The following is a 20332-nucleotide window of genomic DNA, read 5'->3' as shown; positions in this document are numbered from 1 at the left end:
GCTGGATGTGGCCAAGACAATCCTCATGTTTATTTCATGAGCACAGAAGACTGTGATGAACAGTTGAAGTCCAATGGGAGGTTCAGAACACAGGCAAAAGTACACAAAGAACTATGCAATCACTTGCACATTCCGGGCAGAGGAAACAGAACTCAACTGTTGGAGACAACTAGCTATTTGCTCTGCTGTTTTCAAAGACTGCGTGTGGGAGGGAGATGGAGATAATTGCCTCACTGCTCCATTTCCTTCTGCCTGTCTAAACATTGAGTGCGTAGCTACTGGATGTCAGCACTTGAACTGACAGTCAGGAGAATGACTGCTCATTTTAGAATTTAGACTCCAATATAAATAGTAATCGAACCCCAAAGGAGAATTTCTAAAAGTGCCCAACTTGAAGTTCAAGGTGGTGTTGACTTAGCTAATTTCAGCCCATGCATTTGCAGAATTTAATATAAAAACACTCCCAGTATATAGTTAAAATAATGTGTTCAGCTATTAAATTTAAAAACATGTAAAAACATGTGTTTTGTCAGGCATGGTACACATTTAATCCCAGACCTTTGGAGGCAGAAGCAGGCAGTATCTGTAAATTCAAGGCCAGCCTACTCTACATAGCAAGCTCTAGGATAGCAAGTGCTACCTAGAGAAACCATCTCTCTCTCTCTCTCTCTCTCTCTCTCTCTCTCTCTCTCTCTCTCTCTCTGTCTCTCTGTCTCTGTCTCTGTCTCTGTCTCTCTCTCTCTCTCTCTCTCTCTCTCTCTCTCTCCCTCCCTCCCTCCCTCCCTCTGTGTGTGTGGGTGTGGGGGTGTCTGTGTCTTTCTGTGTCTGTGTTTGTGTGTTGTCTGTGTGTATGTGTGTATGTATACACACATGCTCTGAATAAATTAATTTTAGTGCAAACTATACATCCTTAATTTGTAGAATTAATTTGTGAGATATGCTGTAAATATGTGTGCATCCAAGCACATATACCACATAAGTACTAAAAAAACAGAGACTAAGAATGCATTATAAAGGAAAATTTAATATATTAAGATAAATAAGCTTAAGTCATAATAGAAAGCAATGTTTTTTAGCCAGGTGTAGTGGCATAGTAATCTTAGCACTGGTGAGGGTGAGACAGTAATATAGAGTTTGAGACTAGCCCAACTATACAGCAAGGCCATATCAAAAGACAGAAATGTTTTTAATTTAAGCTCTCTTGAAAATTACTATTTATATATCTCCTAAAAACATCTGAGAAGACAGACCATCTGCCTTTCTTATGGAAGGTGGTAAATAGCCATGTCACAAGGACCAAATTGCATACATTCTTTAGATTCCTTATCCTGTTGACATAGGGACAATATGAAGAGAAAGGAAAGAGGAGAAGAAAGAAACGTCTAATACAAAAAGAAAAATAGTCACAATTATTTCTGGATGTTTTATAGGCTAAGAAAACATTGAACTCTTAACCTTATGCCTTCAAAAATTCAAGAGGAAATCCATTTGGAAAGAGGATGGGGAGGAAGAGGAGGACCACTTTTCATGTCAACTTGACACAAATTATAGTTATCAGAGGAGGGAGCCTCAATTGAGAAAATGCCTCCATAAAATAGTGTTGTAGGCAGGCCTGTAGGGCCATTTCTTAATTAGTGGTTGATAGGGGAGGACACAGACCATTGTGGGTGGTGCCATCCCTAGATTGGTGGCCCTGGGTGCTATAAGAAAGCAAGCTGAGCAAGCTATGAGGAGAAAGACAGTAAGCAGTACCCATCCACAGACTCTGCATCAGCTCCTGCCTCCAGATTCCTGGCCTGTTTGAGTTCTTGTCCTGGCTTCCTTCAGTGATGAACTACAGTGTAGAAGTGTAAGTCCAATAAATCCTTTCCTCTCCAACTTGCTTTTTCAGTCATGGTGTTTCATGGCAGCAATAGTGACCTTAACTAAGACAACATGGAAGAGAAGGGGAAAGGGAGATAGAATAGAGAGAGAGGGGGAACTGGGGAGAAAGATAGCTTACACTCTAGTGCAAATTCTACTTGGTCTTAATAATAAAAACCCCCGAATCTGACATAGATGCTGAAAGATCAGAGAAGCAGAGCAGCCAGCCACTAGTTCTTACCTCTCCTGAATCCTCAGACCAAGTGGGCAATCCTGTCTCTAGGAACACAAGCTGAATACTGTGTCTATAGAACCTCAGAGTGAATCCAATTAACTGTGTCTCCTCCTGCTTTATATTCCTCTGTCTGCACAGCCATATCCATTCCTGTCTCTACTTCCCTAGTCCAGGGATTAAAGGTGTGTGACTCCCAAGTAGTGGGATTACAGATGTGTGTCAACACTACCTGATCTTTATGGTTAACTGGTGGCTAGCTCCGCACTCTGATCTTCAGGCAAACTTTACTTGTTAAAAATAACAAATAAAATACACAAATAAAATCTCAGCACATCACACAACTGGGGCTATCTGAATTGATATCAAAGGAGTCCACATGTAAAGGACAACAGCTTTGGATCACAAAATATTGGAAAACATGCACTCAGTGTTTGGAAATAATAGGTTGAGTGTTGCAGCACACACCAGTCCCAGTACTCAGGAAGCTGAGACAGAAGCAGGGCCACAAATTCAAGGCCCACCTGGGCCATATGGTAAGTACAGTCCATTAGGGGGGTTGGGGATACATAGCAAGCCCCAATCTTGAAAACAAACAACAACAAAAAGAGTGATAATTTCAAGAAATATATAGGAAGAAACAGGCAGGAAAGCAAAAGAAACAAACAGAACACTTCATTAATTGAAAGATTCTCATCAGGATTTTTAATGATTAACATATAAATTAATAACTTTAATTTTAAAAAGAAAAATTTGATTTTCTTTTTAAAAATTATTTTATGTGTGCCATCCTAGAGCCCTCATCCAGTGGCTGATGGAAGCAGAGGCAGACATCCACAGATACACACTGAACTGAACTCTGGAATTTAGTTGCAGAGAGGGAGGAACAAAGATCGAAGGGGTTGTTACCAGGTTGGAGAAACCCACAGAAACAGCTGGTCTGAACAAGGGGGAACATCAACCCCAGATGCTGTCTAGGAGGCCAGTACAGGACTGATCCAGACCCCTGAACATGGATGTCAATGAGGAGGCCTCTGCACTCTAGGAGGCCCCTGGTAGTGGATTAGTATTTTTCCCTGGTGTAAGAAGGGACTTTGAGAGCCCATCCCACCTGAAGGGGTGCACTCTTGCCCTGGACACATGGTGAAGGACCTATGCCAGCCCAGGATGATGTGGTGGACTTTGAGGAGCCCCCGTTGAGGGCCCTACCCTGCCTGGGGAATGGAGGGAGGATGGGGTGGCGGGTAGGAAGGGTAAAGGGGAGGGGAGGGAGAGGGAAAGGGAGAAGGAATTGACATGTGAAACAAGCTTGTTCCTAATATGAACTAATAAAAATTATTTTATGTATATGGCTGTTTTGCCTGCCTATAAGTCTGTGTGCTCCATGTATATAATGTCCACAGAGGCCACACAGGTATTGGATCCCTGGGAACTGGAGTTACAGATGGTTGTGAGCCACCAGATGAATGCTGCAAATCAAACCCAGGTCCTCTAAAAGAGCAGCCTGTACTTTTAGCCACTGGGCTCTCTTTCAAGCCCCTTTGTACCACTTCCAAAAGATTTTTTCCTATGTACTGTCTTAAATTCCTTTTTAAAGCAACTTTATCTAAACGTAATCCATGCATGATTCAATTCATTCATTTCAAGTGCACAACTGAATTAGTTTTCAATAAAGCTTCGCACCCATCAACCACAATCTACTTTAGAAAGTCTTGCTCACCACACAAAGAACCTCAGATCCGTCAGCAGTTAAGGTTCTCATTTCCCTCAAACGAAGCCTAGGAAACCACTAATCTACTCTCCATCACTGTAGACCTGTCCAGTCTGCATATTTCACATAAAGAGTCGCACACTATGTGCTCTTTTGCTTTTATCTGTGTGGTGTGTTCAAATTCAGGCAGTCTGAGACTCCATTCCTTTTGATAGCTATCTAGTTCCTTGAGTTTCTAGTCAAATTTTGGGGTCCTTCTCTCAATTTCTGCTACAAGAACAACAGAAAGTCTCTGAGATTTTGATAAGAGTTGTATTGATCTGTTCATCAATTTGAGAATTATTATTATCTCAATAATATTAACTTACCAGGGGTGGTAGTATAGGCAGCTTCTTCTGTAGTCCCAGGATTGAGGCAAGAGAATGGTCACCAGTTTTAAGTCAGTTTAGCCAGTCTGAGTGTAAAATCTTACTTCAACTGTCTTTGGATTTATGAGATATGAAATATTTCTATGATACTTCTTTATCTGTGTTGTTTATTATTATTTATTGTTATTATTATTGTTATTATTATTATTATTATTATTGTGCGTGTATGTGAAACTGAGATTGTTGGGTCATAAATGGCATGTGAGTTTATCTGTTGAGCTATCTCATTGACACAGTTAATGATGCCTTGTAGCTTCAAGAATACAGATTTGCATTTGCTTTCTTCTAAATTCCAAAACATTGTGCTCTTTGTAACTATAGTAAATGGAACTGGTGTCTTGGTTTCATTTTTAGATTGTTCATTGCTAACTTAGAAAACTGCAATCAATTGTTTAATCCTGTAACTTTGCATAGCTTATTTGATAAGTGGATTACTAGAATTTTCTACAAAAATTGTCATAGGCATTTGAAAATTAGAGTTCTACTTCTTCCTTTCCAATCCTGATTACTCTATTTCCATTTCTTGCCTAAGTGCCCTGGCTGGAACCTTCCAGACAACATTGACTAAAAGACATGAGTGTCATCCTTGTCTATTCCTGGTCTTAGTAGAAAGGAAGTAGAAAGGATCCAGTCTTTCATCCCTGAGTGTGAGGAAAGGTGTGAGCTCTGCATAGATGATGTCTTTTCCAGGCCAGAGATGCATTCTGATTGTTCTACTTTGCTGAGCCTTTATTGCTGTGTCCTGTATCAGGAGAGGTCGGGGAAATGTTTGTGCTGGGCTTCGTTTCTCTTATTCTATTGATAACAGTATATTGTGTTAGCTAAATGAAGAAGAAAACTAACAAAACAAAACACACCCAAGGATGCAAAAACAGGATAGGAAAGGTGTGAATTATAGACAGCCAGTGTAGGAGACTCAGCATCCAGACACTCACCCCAGATAGAGCTGGCAGGGATAGAATCATCAGAGGAATAGTATAAGAAAGTGTTCACGGAGAAAGGAGATGCTTGTAATTCCAGGAACTTCTAATCCTCTTGCTTTGCCACTGCATGGAATTACAGGAATCCTCCACCACACCTTTCCAGAGGAACAGTCTTCTTGGTTTTTGTTTGTTGGTTTGTTTTTTGTTTTGTTTTTCGAGACAGGGTTTCTCTGTGTAGCTTTGGAGCCTATCCTGGCACTCGATCTAGAGACCAGGCTAGCCTCGAACTCACAGAGATCTGCCTGCCTCTGCCTCCTGAGTGCTGGGATTAAAGGCATGTACCACCAACACCCGGCTCCAGAGGAACAATCTTAAAGCATGTAATGAAGTGTGTAGTATTATATAATGGGAAGAGAGTAGAGTAGAAAGAGTGCTCAAAACAACAATGGCTGAGGATTTCCACAACTAAGAGCAAGTGTCAAACCAAGGCCTGAGTTTATAGAACACGAAACAAGAGAAATACCAAAAAGTTGTACCTAAGCATATTTCTAATCTGCAGAAAATCAAAGACAAAAAAAAAACAAAAAACAAAATAAAACAAAAAACAACAAACAAAACCAACCAACCAATCAAAACTTGCAAAGAAGCCAGAGGAGTAAACCAAAATCTTAACCTGTTATGGGGCTCCTGAGTGTGTGAACGAGTAGGTCTCTGATTCTTGTGCTTTCTCTTGGGACTGTTTTCCTTCTGTTGATGTACCATGTCCAACTTGAATGTAATGGCTCTTACTATATTTTATTTTGTTATGTTTTGTTGTGATGTCTTCTTAGAAGCCTGCTCATTTCTATTGAGAGACAGAAAGGGAATGGATCCAGAGTGGATCCCAAGCTGGCTGATTCTTCTTTGCCTCTAGCTGTTACTGGCAACAGCTTAGCTAACATCTGCTGTTGGCTTTTGCAAATCACATGGTCTCTATAGGTCTATCCACCTTAGCACTAGATGCACATAGATGGAAAACTCTTAAATGCCTTTACTTCATGGACTGGCTTATACAGTGATTGGGATGTAATCCAGAGCCTTGGGTGTATTAGGCAAGTCTTGTACCACTGAGCCCTACCCACAGCCCCACAGCCAACAGTCTTGCCATTTTCTTCCCCAATCATCCCTCGGTTGTTCATACACAAACAGCAGAAGCAGGGGCTAGGGGAAGATGCATGTGTGTGAAAGAGCATTTGTCCTATCACCCCGGAAGTAGGCATGTGAGTTCTGGATGAATAGCTGAAGCAGCCCTGCCCACAAAAGGGTAACAGCACCCAATGAAATTTTCCTATACAAGCCAAATTTGTCCACCTATCTTAACTCATAGCAGTGCCAACTTGTGTGTACTTAAGTACTTTTTTAAGGCATATTTTTTCTTTTTATTTAAATACTTACTACTCATATTTACATATCCATCCCCCCATTCCCTCACCCTCCCATCCTCCCATGTTCCCCACCAACCCCCCAACTCATCCCCCAACTCCTCCCAAAGGATAGTGAGGACCTCCACAGGGGACCTTCAAAGTCCATCATATCATTCGGGGGAGGGCCTAGGCCCTCCTTGCTGTATCTGGCTGCAACAGTAACCCTCCATAGGGAATGGGCTCCCAAAGTCCATTTGTGTTCTAGGGATAAAGACTAGCTCCACTGTTAGAGGTCCCATAGACTGTCTTGGCCTCCTGACTGGCTCCCACATTCAGAGGGCTTGGTTTGGTCCAATACTGTTTCCCCAGGTTTATGACTAGGGTCTCCATGCTCTCACGAAGTCAGGTCATCTGTTTCTGCAGCACCATCTTGGCTCCTTTGCTCATCCCTCCTCCCTCTCCACAACTGGATTTCAGGAGTATGGTTCAGTGCCTAGCTGTGGGTGCCTGTTTCTGCTTCAAACAGCTACTGGATGAAGGCTCTAGGAATGGTAACCAAGGTAGACACCAATCTCATTATAGGGGAAGGGCATAAATGGCATCTTCTCCACCACTGCTTGGTACTTTAAAAAAATTTTTTTAAATTTTATGTATATTGCTGTTTTGCTATGGGTGTTGGATCCCTGGAACTGGAGTTAGACAGTTGTGAGCTGTTATATGAGTGCTAGGAATTGAACTCTGGTCCTCCTGAAGAGCAGTGTGTGCTCTTAATGACTGAGCCATCTCTTCAGCCTACTTCAGGCACTTTCAACCTCAAACTCAAAGCAGGCTTGGTATCCCTTCTTTTCTCTGTATTGGAAAATTTCAGGCCTACTTTGGTTTTGCCTTCATGCTAGAACAGATCGAGAAACAGGAAAGTAAGCAAGTATTCCTTCCCCCAGAGAGCCTCCTTCCTTGTGCCTACAAGGAACTACTCACAGCTCAAGGGCCAGAGAGCCCATAGTAGGGTGAGGAAGCCATGGAGCAGAGGAGCACCTTCCTCACGACCTTTTCCCAGGATGATAGAGTAAGGATTCGGGTCTCATTCATCCTTACTTCTGGGGGAGATGATCAGCTCAAAGGGTCTAGTTTGCATTATCTCTTGGCTTCACAGTGAAGGCATGAGCCTGTAGGGGAAGCTGTAGCCTCGCCTACTTAGGAGCTGGGTACAGGTGTGCCTGACCACGCTTTCGAGGGCGTGGTCAGGGTGATGTAGAGCGAGACTTGAAGGGGATTGCGGTCTCTCTTTCGGTTTCACTTTTTGGGCTTTCGTACAGACCGCTGCCACGCCGGCTGGCTAGGTTGCTCTGTAAGTGAGGCTTTTCCCTATTAAATACCCTTATATTTCCACTTGGCTCCGTATTGGTAATTTCCCACTATATAAGCCTCCACCTTGGTTCTCTTGGGAGTAATCCTTATTTAGCCATATATGACACAAACTTCTTTCTCCATCAGTGACTGATCCCTTACCTTCCTTACTCCCCATGGAGATGGGGCTGACTGGGGTTCCCACCACACTAGTCTTGGTTCGGGAGGGTCCCCTCTCTTGGAAGAGCCTGGAGCAGGAGCAGGGTAGCTAGAGTAGACATTGGGACTTCCTGAATATCAGCTCATGCCTTATGGCCAGTATAAGTCAAACAATTCTGCAATAAACACAAATTAAGTTTTAGGATGACTATGCCAGTTCTGAGGCCACAAAATGAACCCATGTTTTCCATGCAGACAGACCAGAATCGTCTAGATTTTAGACTTCTCAAACTGCCTGTAATAACTCATGTCACAGGGTCACAAAACCAACCCAATATCAGTAGATGTGTCACAGATAGTTTTGATTACAAATGTGTCATGTTTGCAGGGTGTCCCTATATTCAATTGTTCTAGAAATGGGGCAGGGTGTGGGTTGGAGGGTGGGCACAAAGAAGTCATATTTTTTGTGATCTGTGTCAAAACTGCTTCATTCAAAGAGCTGAGCTGGAAATTTGGGAAGGTGGAGAAATAGACCTTCCCTGGATTTCTTTTTGTTTTCCTTTCTTCCTTCTTTATTTCCCCCATCCCCAGAGAGTCAGAACTAAACTGTAATCAATTTAAAGTTGAGCTGATCCTTCTAGCCAGGTGAGTCTTGTCTCTGAGAATCCACCTTCCATCTGTATCCTGTCTAAATGGCAGGGGCAGGAAAAATCCTAAACAAATATCAGTAGGGCTTACATTCCTCCTGAGCTATCTGGATGACATCTTGATTTTAAATTTAATTTAGAACCAACAAACCATTGGCAGGTATGTTTGTACAAATTCCTTTCTGCAGAATAAAATCTAAGCATGCTCCTCTAGACTATCAAGTACCTCTGTCTGTATCACCCTCTGGCCCTTTGGCTTTTCTCAGAACACTTCAGTTGCCATCATTCCTAGTCATAGGCGTGTGTGCAGCTATAATGGCTAACATCATGAACATGACTAAACCCCAAATCACCTAGGAGACAGCCTCTGGACACTTGTGGGAGAAATTCTGTAGATTGATTAGCTTAGTTGAAGGTGAAGTCTTAAGTGTGGGTATGTGGGTAGTATATTTCCACAGTGTGTGGGCCTGAACTAAATAAAATAGAACTGTGTCAGACCAGGGTGACTGTGACTTGACAGGTCATGGTTACTACCACAACTATAGCCAGCTCAGTCACAAGCAGATTGTGGTTTGAATAAGAATGGACCCTGTAGGCTCATGTACTTGGATGTTTATTCTCCAGGGAGCAGAACTGTTTGAAAGGACTTAGGAAGTGAGGCCTTGTTGCAGCAAGTGTGTCACTGCAGGTGGGCTCTGAGATTTCAAAATCAGGATCAGGATGTAAAGCTCTCCGCTACTTTGTCAGCTCCATGCATGTAGCCGTACTTCTGGCCATGATGATAATAAACTAATCTCTAAAACTATAAGCAAGCCTACAACTACATGCTTTCTTTTACAAGAGTTCCTTAACCATGGTGTCTCTTCATAGCAATTGAACAATGACTAAGACAAGTACTCAGTACTGAGTAGGGTGGAAGTTAGTGTCAAAGCTGTAAACATCACCCAGCCAGGAGCTAGAACACAACCTACAGCTGCTTACTGAGCACATGTTGCAAGAACTGTGTGGCCAGCAGAGGGCCCAGTGGGTGCAGCATCAGCACCATATAGTGGTCAGCCTTTCCCACAAGCCCAGAAGACATGTGAGATTGTGTCATGTCCAATCTCAGCAAGGTGTTGGCTCTACAGCACCAACTGGTCATGCTGGATGAGCGCTTCTGCATCTTCTAGACACTTCCAGATAAGAAATACAAGGAATGATCCCTGGATGACCTTGCCATCCAAGGCCATTGTATACTCCCCACTGAAGGAGCACTCCCAGGGGTGGGACCCCATGAGAACTCCATCTATGGCATTTCCAAGTGGAAGATGCTCCTGGAAAATGGTAAGCTACAGTCCCATGACAACAAGTCCTCACATGCCTTTCTCAAATGCATGTAGGAGACTTAGGTGTCTTTTGTTCAGAAGGTCCTCCTCACTCAGTGGCAGCCCCAGAACTGTGACACTAGGTGCACTGAACAGCTGGTGCACATCCTCCCTGTGTGGATCCTGGAAAATATCCTGAATGGGCACACCTACCCAGGCTGCAGAAGGAGTTAGACAGCTAGAATCCCGGGATAGACATCATTCCCATGCAATTGTAGCATGCCTTGAAGGCCTCTCATGTGGCCTGGAGCCAATCTACCTCTGAATTTATACCAACCTGTCTAGTGCCCTTCAGAAGTGGCACTCCAGAAACGCCTCTGCCAAGCTCATCCTGCGGCCCTGAAAAGGAATCCTGAGTGCTTTTATGGTCAAAAACATCTTGCCCCAGCTGAGTGTGGTGGGTTGAATAAGAATAGCTCCATAGGCACATAGATTTAAATGCTTTGTCACTAGGGAGTGGCACTTTTGAAAGGATTAGGAGGTGTGGTCTTATTGGAGCAAGTGTGTCACTAGGGGTGGGCTCTAAGGTTTTAGAAGCCCATTCCAAGCCCAGAGTCTTTTTCTTACTGCTGCCTTTGGATCTGGATGTAGAACTCTTAGCTACCATGTTTGCTTGCATGCGGCCATGCTCCTTTGCCATGAGGATAATGAACCCAAGCTCTGAAATTGCAAATAAACCCCAATGAAAGGTTTTCTTTTGTAAGAGTTGCCATGGTCATGGTGTCTCATCACAGCAACAGAACAGTGACTAAGATACTGGGCCTGTGCTTGGGTGAGCTAATTATCAACTCCTAATTGCAGCACATGGATGCCTTCTCCTGGGTGATGGACTGGGAAGGAATGATCTCTATTGCCAGCCTAGGCAGGCACACTTCTTGCTTTGGATGATGCACTCTTGGCTCAGTAATAGCCTCAATTATGGGGAGAGATCTGGGCTGGAAGTGCATGATTTTAGACCAGGTACTGACAACTCATCAATCAGGCACAAGTTCAAAGTATTACTTGATGTCATGAAATAAGCTATGTCCTCCAGTGTCAGTGCTTGTATACAGACAGATGGAGGAGGAGAGAACATAGCGTATCTCACCTACATGGAGAAAAGAAATGTCTTTTAGGATGAGGCCGTGCAGGGCTACCATGTGGCTGGAAACATTGCAAAGAGGGGATGATACTGGGGTGGCTATCAGGTCTGTGCCCATAAACTTTTTTTGGTTGTTGTTCAAGACAAGGTTTTTCTGCATAGGTCTGGCTGTCCTGGAACTCTCTCAATAGACCAGGCTGGCCTCAAACTCACAGAGATCCACCTGCTTCTGCTCCCTGAGTTGTGGGATTAAAGGCTATGCTACTTTAACTACCTCACAGAGATCAAGGCCAAGGAACAGAGCATTGTATGCTTGTCCATCATTAGAAGGTAACATAAGGGCAAACAGCTATATTTTTCACTCCTATGGAGCTAAACATCAACTATAGCATTGTCTTCATGAAAGGTGAGAAGGCCTGGGAGCAAAGCCTCATCCACAGGGTCATGTGGACTGGAGGTGTGTATCTGCCAGGCCCTGCTCCCAAGATGGATGTGGGGTGAGCCAACAATGCCTTAAGCTGATCTCTAACTCTGGCAATGGAAATATTCCTTCTGTTCTCAACTTTGGTCAACTCCTATTGCAGTGGGTAACTGTTAGTGCATAGACTCTCAACCCTCCATAATATCCAGAATGATTAGGGGTACTCAAGTAAAAGATGTGACATCTATATCAGTCATCCCTGCCTACAAAAAAGGACATTTTAGAAGGGAATATAAGAGCTAGAAAATGGGGAGGATGCTGTGAAACGCTGTCTTTGCATTCAATATTACCACTATATTCATGAACTCAGAGTAGCTGTGATTACCTGTACAAGATTGAGTCATTAGAAAATTCCAGCATGGATTATGGTGATCTATCATAGGTCCCATGGCTCACTGAGGGACTATTGGTTAGAGAAGTAACAATTACTTTGTTTTGAAGAGGTAGGTTCCCATGACCCAGTAGATGACTCAATAGCCATGTCCATATAGGGAGCACTAGTTGGACTCAGAAGCTTAAATAAAGCAATAATAATAATAATAATAATAATAATAATAATAATAATAATAATTTAAAGATGACATGAGGTTTGGAATGAAATATGTTGTGGGTACCCAGGAACAAGTTTCAAGGGGAAGACAGAAGTGTAGGTTTGATCAAGGTATATTATACATATTTATGAAATTTTCAAAAGCTAAAGACATGTACATGCAAAAATTGGTGTTTTTATCCTGTGGCTATTAAGCAGAATAGGCCACCAGGGAAGAATGTAGCATGTGGTGTGACTTTAGGCATGCGTCTGTCTACCCCAAATTCATACACAGTACATAGTCCCATCCCGTTACACCCCACTCCCTCACTCCCCACAGGACTTTCTCTTCTGGACTTACTACACTAGTCTCTTGAGATTTAGCTTGCTCAAAGGAGGCAGTCAACAGTAGCTTCTGGACTGCTTCTGCCCCACCTGTAGCTGGGTGACTCTATGCAGTCTGCCAGCTCTTCCCAAAATGCTCACACATCTCTGGGCATTCCTCCAGCTTTGGTACATGGAACCAGTAGATGGCACTGTTTTTAAAGGTGAACGTCTCAGAAACGCAGGAGTGCTAGCTCCTACAAGACTTTCTGAAGATGAGCAGGAAGGTTCAGGTGCAAAGAATATTAGTGATGACAGCCTGTGCTCTTTGAGCGAGCTTTTCCACTCAAATGGCCACCCCAATGTCCTTTCAAAGGTGCACTGGAGAGACAGCTCAGCTGTTAAGAGTGTTGGCTGTTCTTTCAGAAGTCCAGAGTTCAGTTCCCAGAACCCACATGGTAGCTCACAAACATGTAACTCCAGTTCCAGGGTACTTAACACCCTTATCTGGCTTCCTTAGGTATGCAGGCAAAACACCCAACACATAAGTTTTTTTTTTCCCCAGGGAATAGGCTTTTTTTGTTTTAAAGTTTTTCCACAGTGCATTGGAAGCATTAGACTCTGGTCCTCAGAGCTTCCCCACATATATTTCCCATATGTTTTCTTCCAAGTATGAGTGGTCTGGTCTCTAATACAATCAATGTAAAGCTGAAGTTTTTCCCAACGTAGCTTCTCTGATGCTCAAATATATGAAAATGGAGCATGGGATGCTTTCCCACTTTCTTTGAATCAGAAGGTAATTTGTTATTCTATGTTATGATAAAACATTATTGTCATATTCAGCATGACTGGAGGAGGAGGCTGAGGTTGATGCTGTCTGTACACTCTGTCAGCATTTGCATGCAAACCAGAGGAAGGCTTTGCTAATTTTCTGAGCCTGACCCAAGGAAGACTTTGCCAAGTCCCATAAGTCTGAGCTATTGGGGTCTTGTCAATAATGCACATCCACTCAGGCTTCATTCTCTCCTAACATAATCACTCAGGGCTTTTCCACTCCCCCCACACCATATCTAAAGCAGTTTATACAGGACTTACTGAGCTTACTGTTACAGAGAGATAAAAGTCCATCCTGGCAACGAGAGACAGGCATGATAATAGGATCAAAAGCTGAGAGCTTAAATCTTCAAACATAAGCACAAAGCAGGGAGAAAGAGAGAGGAGGGGAGGAAGAGAGAGAGAGAGAGAGAGAGAGAGAGAGAGAGAGAGAGAGAGAGAGAGAGAGAGAGTTTGGAATGGCATGAGGGTTTGAAACTTCAAAGATCACCCCTACTGATATAATTCCTCCTGGAAGGCTGTATGTCCTAGACAACCCAAATACCACCAACAACTAGAGACCAAATGTTCAAGGCCAGAGCCTATGGGGGAAATTTCTCATTCAAACCATTAGAGAAGAGTTGTGTCTTAGTTAGGGTTTTTATTGCTGTGAAGAGACACCATGACCACAGTAACTCTTATAAAGAAAACATTTAATCACTTACAGTTTCAGAGGTTCAGTCCATGATCATCTTGGACATGACAGAGGGCAGGCCGACATGGTACTGGAGCGATAGCTCAGAGTCCTACATCTTGCAGGCAAAAGTAAGTTGACTGACAGTCACACTGAGGGAAGCTTCACCAAAACAGACCTCAAAGCCCAAGGTGCCACACTTCCTCCAACAAGGCCACATCTAATAGTGCCACTCCCTTTGGGGGGCATTTTCTTTCAAACCACCACAGGTTTTTCACCAGTGTGGACTCCTTGGTACACAATGTAGTCTGAACTGCAGGTAAATGCTGTCTCTGAATCCATAGACTGAAAGTTTATCCCCCTTCTATATTGACGGATGCCCAGTTAGTTTATCAGCGCTCGGGTCCTCTGAAAGTGCAGTGTGCATGCTTAACTTCTGAGCCTTCTCTCTGGTCTATCCCTTTCCTTTCTTTGACGTGCTACTCCATGTTTAAAGCCACTCTGGTCCACCTCAATTGGAGCAGCTCCTAGGTTCCCATAGTGGATATAAACCTTCCAAAGAAGAGGAAATTTGGAAATGCTTTAGCTACAGTTAGCACTGTGTCATGTAGTTGTGTCTGTTTGCCATTTGAAGACTGTTCCTACGGCATCATTCTCATGGCATTGTGACCAAAACACCTAAGGAATTATTGGGAGAAATTCTGGCTCACAGGTTCAGAGATTATTTCATAGTGGGAGTGCAGAGCAGAGCACAGCACTTCACGTTATGGTGGGCAGAGAGTGGAGGGAAAGGAATAGAGGAAAAGAAGTCAGGACAGACACTCCCTGGGTGGGGGAGGGGCTGTTCTATCTCTGCACGCCTACAGAATCAGAGGATATGGTCATCAGAGTGACCACCATGGGATGGGACATTTGTATGCTTTTGATCCCTATCTTACATCTTCAAATGCCACATCAAGGCTTTTTAGGCTATTTCATAGGTATCCGTCAGGCCACATTCTGATCTGGGCTGATGTCCTAAAGTTGTCTTTCAAGGTCTACTTCCAATATGTTTGTATGGTGTATTCGTCGGGTTCTTTATAGGAACAAAACTGATATGAATTACTGGAGTGGCTTACAGGCTTGTCCAGCCGCTTCCTTACAATGGCTGCTTTCTTACAGAAAGACCAAGAATCCAGTAGGTTGTTCAATACATAAGGCTGGATGTCTGAGACGGTCCTCAGTCTCTCCCAGAAAAGTGATACCTTAGCAACAGGGGGATGACCCTGTCAGAGAATGAGGACAAGCAGGCAAAAAGCAAAAAGCTTCCTTCTTTCATGTTCTTTTATGTGGCTGTCACCTGATGGTGTAGCCCAGATTTAAGGTGGGTCTTACCATCTCAAATGATCCAATCAAGAAAATTCCCCACAGATGTGCTTGACTGCTTGGGTTCTAGTTGATTCCAGATGACGTCAAGTTTACAACAAAGGTTAGCTATCATGTGATTTCTTTCTTTCTTTGGTTTCTGGTTTAGCCTGGTGGTGCCCCAGAGAAAAAGTCATTATCATTTACTCTGGGATCTGGCTAAACCAGTTGAGAAACATGAGGAAAGGGGAGGGCCGCACAGCTCATACTTTTCCTGGGCCCCAAGAATGAAAGACATTGATGGATATTTTTTTTATTATTGTGTAACAGCCAACAAGTAGTCTGTATTTAAAGTAGCATATTGCTTCCCTTGCCTATTTAACATGTTCTCTATGGAGTCTGCATACTGACTTCATTCCTCTAGTTCAAATCCACACCTTGTAAATAAGGACTATTCAAAACTCCTTTAAAATGTTCATCTCTGCCAGGTATAGTGATGCACACCTTTCAACTAAGCACCAGAGAGGCAGAAGCAGGCAAATCACTGTGAGCTTGAGGCCAGCCTGGCCTGGTCTCCACAGTGAGTTCCAGGTTAGCTACAGCTCTATAGTAAGACCCTGTCTCGAAAACCACAAATAAATTAATAAACAAACTAAATAAATGAAATGTTCACCTCTGTGGAGAATTAACTAATCTTCACTTTGACTTCACATTGCAGAACTTGCTGGAGCAGTGGCAGACATATGACTATGAGTTTTTTGCTGGTTTACTCCAAGTGTGCAAGAGCGGGGTCATCTGAGGCTGTGCTGTGAGACTCTCTAGGCTTTTGTTATCCCCCTCACTATTTATCTACCAGCATTTTGACCAGCATTCCAACAAGAGATCTGCCTTTACTTTGGGAAGGACCTGATTTTCATTAAAAATGGATATTTATTTAGTTTTATTCTGAGTGTAAAGGAGGACCACACCCACACCCACCCCAACAGTACAGAACACACCCAGACACCAACTTGTCAGCATAAAGGAGATTTGTTGTGGAATATTATTTTAAGATGTGTTACATTCATTTATGCTGTGGAGTATTTTGTTTAATGATGCAAAGATGTGTTGCATTCTTTTATGGTGCATTTGTTTACCTCTATGAAGCTGTGTTACTTTGCCTGCCTAACACACATTAATGGTCTAATAAAGAGCTGAATGACCAATAGCTAGGCAGGAGAAATGATAGGTGAGGCTGCAAGACAGAGAGAATAAATAGAAAGAAGGAACAAAAAGGAGGAGGAGTGAGAAAAGGAAGAGAAAAGGATGCCAGGGGCCAGTCATCCAGCCACACAGAAATAGAGAAAGGTAAAATCCCAGAGGCAAAGGGTAGATGGGATAAATTAAGTTAAAAAAAAAAAAGGCAGCTAGAAACAAGCCAACCTAAGGCCAGGCATTTAAAAGAATAAGTCTCCGTGTATTTATTTGGGAGCTGGGTGGTGGGCCCCCAAAGAGCAAAGAGAAAAAAAAACCCACACAACTACAGAGATTTATTACCTGGAGGGGCAAGCAGAAGGGCAGGGGGAGACTACAAAGCCAACAGCAAGCAGCAGCGGCAGCAGCAGCAGCAGCAGCAAGCAGGTGTTTCTGCAGGAGTGGGTCTTTAAGGAGAAAAGGCAGGAATCTGTGCTAGGGTGAGCTGGTAGGTCCTGATTGGACATGTTAGTAAGACAGTGAATTTTTATTGTGGCACCTTGGTGTTTTGTCCCAGGAGCGGTCAGTGGCTAAATAAGAGAATGAAACTTGGGGGCTAGCTATAGGAATGTAACTAACTTAATGGCTTTTTAGCAAGGGGGAGAAGGATAAAAGGGGAAACCTGTCAGGGCCATGCTTGCCATGCTCCAACATGTGTTTGCTATGTTGGGGCCTGTTAAGAGAGCCCTTTCAGTGCTTGTTTTTCTTCAACAGTTTCAAGATGATTTCTGCTCAATAAAGAAAAGATAGTTGCTCCTGTGATAGACACATGTGGCACACAACTTTCTGCAGTAGACTCTGTTGGTGTGTTTTAGCTGATCTAAGGACTTAAGGTCTTATAGAATGACACCTTAAGTCTGCATGGGGACACACAAAAGGGTGGTTTTTGGAAAATTCCCCACCTTGTCTGAAGGTAAACAATTCTATGACCAGGGTTTCAAGATAGACTAGTTTTATTAGAGGTTATGTTTCAGGCTACAAACCCTCATAAAAACAAAAGTTTAGAGGGCCTGTGAACACTTCCCATTGAAGAGAAAGGAACCCACTTTACTGTGTCTCACTTCCAAATCCAGTGCCTTTCATATCCCATGGATGCAGCTGGTGACAGCCCTGAATTTACAGAGTGACCCCATCTGTAGCATGCCCCCAGAGCTGCTGTGGTTCTGGTGTTTTGTTTTATGGTCTGAATATTCTTCAGATCACAGATCATGATTCCCGGGCTTCTCCATTGTAGTCCCAGCCAAGATCCCGCTGAGATGGCTAATATTATGGATGTGACAAAGTCACATAGGAGACAGCCATTATGCATACCAGGGAGGGATTTTCTAGATTAGTGAGAGAGGGAAAAGCCCTGCTTTAATTCTGGGTATTGTACTATTCCATAGGGTGTGGTCACAGACTAAATAAAAAGGAAAGTGAGAATTACTTTTACTGCCCATTTCCCCACAGCCACTGTAAGAAAAAACAGCAGCAGAAGGATAAGATGTACATTATCTGTGCTGAGTACACTCACATCTCTAGTGACAAGAAGCCAGATATCACACAGACCAATTTCAATGCTCACCTTTGACCACCACAGCCTCTCTGTAGCCTGGGACTGCCCATCTATGACTTAAGAAATATGGGACCACCCCCAGTAATGAAGAGAAATGTAGTGAGAAGTCCCCCATCAAACTGAACTGTGCATCCCTAAGGGTGGTACCACTGTCCCGAGCTGTTCTCTGCATTCACTGATAACACCTACAACATGGTTGTCAAGGCAACTAGTGATGCCTGCACCTATGAATCAGTGGTACAGCTGAATATCAAGGCCAAGAACCTAAGTGACTGCTGACTGATGAACCATTTTTGCCAGGCAAGTTATCATCACCCTGCAGGAAGGACTCCACCCTCTTGGACAAGTTCAATATCTCAAATTTCTTCCGTGTGGAGAACTTGAAAATAACAGATCCAGATGAGGCAAAGGCCAGACAGGTTCTATCTTATTATTTAAAATCTACAAATGCTAAGACCGGAGAGACACTTTAACTCCTCTACAGGGATTTAAGAGAAATAAAATCTCAGCAGTCACCAGAAGATGCTTGAGAAAAGAAAGGTGGACCAACTGAAGCCATCCCCCAATTCAATGGGAAAGCTCAGTACCTCCTTCACCTGCACTGCCCTGGTGCCAGACCACACATGAAGCAGCTGCCATAGACGAAGATGTACTGAGCTACCAGTTTGCCATGAAGAGCTACCTGAGTTTGCACACCAACAAGGGAGACCTTAGTCTAGAGCCACACTGTGACCTGACCCCAAGAGTCTGAAAGAATTTCATCTAGCTCGGCCAGAAGTACTATTATGATGGCACCATCTCTCACAGGTCCATCAGGAACTTCATGATCTAGGGGTAGGGGTGACCCTACAGAAACAGGCATAGGTGGTGAGTCCTACTAGGGCAAGCCTTTCAAAGGTGAGTACCAGCCCAGTCTCTCTAACACAGGATGTGGGGTGCTCGGCATGGCCATTTCTGGGCCCAACATCCACCTGATCTCAGTTCTCCATCTTGTTGCATTCCCGTGCTTACCTGGGTAAGAAGCATACTGGGAGTTTTGACATGCTGGGAGGAATGGAGAACGTGGAATGTGATCCCACAATGGCTGCCCTAATGAAGAAGTGTGCAAACATGGTGTTTTAGATCCCTACTTGGAGGCAGATGCCCACATATCCCAGGAGTGGAAGAAGACACGGCACTAGGTGGCCCCAAGGGCCAAGGTCTAGATGAGCCAAACCCAGCCTGGAAGCCAGCTCCCAGACATATCTCCAGGGAATGGGCAAGTACTTCCCATGGGCAGCAGAACCATCTACCAGCACAAGTGTCTACATGGCCCAGAGAAAGCCCAGCCAACGTTTGGGGGACTTCAGCTCCTGGTCCCAATCCTTCCCTTGCCTATGGTGTTTTCAGTCTTCTGCAAGGGGCAGCTATGATACTCCCTTTTTGCCATTACCAGCTACATGAAAGGTGGGCCTAGGGCTGCAGAGAGGGTCCTACTTCAATGGCCTCCAAGCTGTGTAAGGTCGGTCTAGAAACCTAAGCACACCTGCCATTGTTAGGATTTTAGTAGAGATACAAAAGGGGAAAGGAAAAGTTAAGAGTTATTAAGTTAGAGCTTAGAAAAGAAGACTCCCAGGGAAGTCTTAGAGGAGTACTGAGGCCTAGTACCCTTAGAGGAATACTGAGATTTAGTACCCTTAGAAGAGTACTGAGGCCTAGTACCCTTAGAGGAGTACTAAGACCTAGTAACACCACAGGTTGTGTGGGTCTCTGGGAGGTGATGGTGGCAGAAGACAGCTGCACCTCAGCTTTGTTGTCTGGAAAAATCAGCAGGGCCCACATAAACCAACAAATTGCTGACCATCTGCATGTAGAAGAATGTCAGAGATCTGACCCATGACTGGGCACCAGACCACAGCTTTATTTACATATGTTATCTTTGGCAAGAAATAGAGATTTCTACACCCCAGGGTCGGATCTTGTCTTAGTGCTTTTCTTTCCCTTTTGAAAAAAAAATCCATGTTGAAGCCATTTTCTCCCTGTGGTGATATTTTGTTTATGATCTAACAAATAAAGCTTGCCTGAAGATCAGAGTGCAAAGTTAGCCACACTAGTTAGCCATAGAGGACAGGCAGTGGTGGCACACACCTTTAATCCCAGCACTCAGAGACTGAGGCAGATGGATCTGTTAGCTCAATGCCACCCTGAGCTAAAAGAGAAAC

The 20332-nt window shown here is 43.6% G+C and overlaps 1 pseudogene; it reads left to right on the top strand.

The window, feature by feature from the left end:
• LOC100768503 overlaps window positions 1-19574 on the top strand; it is a 33945-nt pseudogene extending 14371 nt beyond the window's left edge.
• The last annotated feature ends 758 nt before the right edge of the window (window positions 19575-20332 follow it).

Source organism: Cricetulus griseus, chromosome 3 (assembly GCF_003668045.3).
Source record: "Cricetulus griseus strain 17A/GY chromosome 3, alternate assembly CriGri-PICRH-1.0, whole genome shotgun sequence".
Taxonomy (NCBI): Eukaryota; Metazoa; Chordata; class Mammalia; order Rodentia; family Cricetidae; genus Cricetulus; species Cricetulus griseus.
Note: the sequence above shows the minus strand (reverse complement) of the source record. Positions and strands in the feature narration are given on the sequence as shown.